General features: G+C 48.2%; 1 long non-coding RNA gene across 1 annotated transcript; it reads left to right on the forward strand.

Moving 5' to 3' along the window:
- Positions 1-830: 830 nt before the first annotated feature.
- On the forward strand, positions 831-2,482 carry LOC139357779 (uncharacterized). Its single transcript, XR_011611531.1, has 3 exons — positions 831-1,177; positions 1,992-2,082; positions 2,194-2,482. It is a non-coding gene; the product is annotated as an uncharacterized lncRNA (long non-coding RNA).

Raw genomic sequence — 2,482 nt, forward strand, 5'->3', positions numbered from 1 at the left:
CAGGGCCTCGGAGGGAGCAGACAGACACTGGAGATCCAGGCAAGAGTAGCTAAAGGTAAGGGGTGTTCTGGAGTTTACTTTGGGGAACAAAGGGCAGAAGAAGAAAGTTGTCCATGAGTTCACCAAGCCCCTCCTCTCTTAAGATGAGTCATTCAGTTTCACCATGGGGAGATGGTCATTGTGAATCAGCCATAGTCAACACTCTTTGAGGCAGAACTGATGAGCTTTGCAGATGCCTCAGCAGAATTACTCCTGGACAAGTGTTGGGTGTCAGAGTCACCAGAATTTGATGGCAGCCCCCAGTGGAATGTCATAATAAATATGTATCCTCAGCTAGCAGCTGAGAGGGCAGAACCAGAACCCCAATCCTACCAGATATAGCCCAAGATTCTCTAAGAATATCTTATGTGCCAGAGCAAGATCCCCAAAGTGAGGACCTGATATGGTTAGGCTGTGTCCCCACCCAAAATCTCATCTTGAATTATCCCCACAATCCCCACATGTCAAGGGTGGGACCAAGGGTGGAGGTATGAGGGCAGTTTCCCCCATGCTGTTCTTCATGATAGTGACTCTCACGAGATCTGATGGTTTTATAAGTGTCTGACATGTCCCCTGCTTGTACTCCCTCCGTCCTACCACCCTGCGAAGAAGGTGTCTGCTTCTCATTTGCCTTCTGCCATGATTGTAAGTTTCCTGAGGCCTCCACAGCCATGCAGAACTGTGAATCCATTAAACCTCTTTCCTTTATAAATTACCCAGTCTCGGGTATTTCTTTATAGCAGTGTGAGAAGGGACTAATACAGGACCCAGTCTCCCAATAGATCTGAGTGTCATCTGAGCCTACCAAAAGAGACTTCCATCACTTCTGTGCAGCTTCTCAGTTAGGAACTTCCCCTGACTTCTAATAGCCTCAAGCCCCTGCCCCAGTCCTACTCACACTTCCTTGTGTATAAGAAAGGGTCAGCTAGTCCTCACCAGTCCTGGGATAACTACTGGAATGGACACAAGGTTTCTCCAGAGTGCCTCACTCCTTGTTTGTCTCCAAATTCTTCCTGACAGCTGCAAAAAGAATAACCTGTTGGAGGTAGACTTTTCCCCTATCTCCCAGGGTGAGAGGGTCCTAAACCCCTCATTGATCAAGAAGCTGGTGAAGTTTGTGGCATCCAGATTCAAAGAGGTGAGATCTCAGAGAACCAGAAAGGGCTAAATAGGAACCTAGATTCCCAGTTATATGGCCAGTATGAGGACACTGAGCAAAGTCCCTGGGAGCCCCAGGTCCCAAGTACTTCCTAGACTTTTATAAAGAGATCTGGATGACAGGTCCTGCTTGGTGACTTGGCATCAACATTTAGAAGTCAAGTCTGACAGATGGCAACTGGTAACCAGATTAAGCATGGAGGGTGGGGACAAGGCAGTGTAGCATGAGTGGGACCCTAGCTGATCCTCTGCTTAGTCAGTTGTTGCCTGTGTGACCTAAACAGGTCACGTCTCCTTTTTGAACCTTACCACCTTCTGCAAAATGGAGCATTAACATTAAAGTCACTGAAGACTTCAGAAGTAATAGTAAAGCATCCAGTAAGTAGACTTCCTAATAGGAAAGGAAACTGACTCATTCCCGACCAACACCCTCAGAATAACCCCATTTCATGCCTAGATGCAGGAGGAAGCTCATTGTCTTCCCCATCCCATTCTCACACTTTAACTCCTCCTCTTGTCTCCTTGAAGAAAGCCTGCCCTCTTACTAAAGCCAGGTGGGATGAGGTCCCATAAGGCTTCTGTCTTAGGACAAAGTGTGGGTGGGAAGGAATTGGTGTTGGGTCACTCTTGGTTTCCCAAGGCCCTGACATGGGAACTTTTGTTCCTGCTAGAACAGAATGGCCTCTGCCTGCACAGAGCTTGAGATGCTGTGGAAGCTTCCAGATCCTTGGCCCCTTAAGGTTTGTCCTGCTGTAATGCTTAGTCTTCTGCTGTTCACCCACTTCTATTCTCAGGTGTATCTGTACCACCTGACCCAATCCTGCCTACACTTGGACCCTGATGGGCATTGTAGTGGCCAGTACTATCCAGAGGAGAGAGGAGGAGGTAAGAGCAGGCCCCTAGCCACGTATCCAGTAGCAACACTGAGACGTTTCGCCCCAAAGGTCCTGCCCACAAAGTCCTCTGCACTTTCTCCCTCTGTCCCTCCAAACAAAGTCAACCTTCTGAAAGCTGCCTCAAGTCCTGACCAGATGGCACCCTCCTGCAGAAGTCCTGAACAGCACTCTGCACATCATGCCTACGTCTCAGCCTGAGGAACTCTTGAAGAGGCCTTTCTTCCAGAGCTGAGTGAGTTCTAAGAGCTCTTTGGCCAAAAACCCCTGGCTCTTGCCCATCACACTTGCCTAGTGTCTGGCTATGATAATTTTCAGGCGTTTTATGAAACATTTAACAAGTCTGATTACCCTTCTAGGAGACAGTCCTAGAATAGAGGTCATATGAACCC

This window comes from Macaca nemestrina, chromosome 13, assembly GCF_043159975.1.
Source record: "Macaca nemestrina isolate mMacNem1 chromosome 13, mMacNem.hap1, whole genome shotgun sequence".
NCBI lineage: Eukaryota > Metazoa > Chordata > Mammalia > Primates > Cercopithecidae > Macaca > Macaca nemestrina.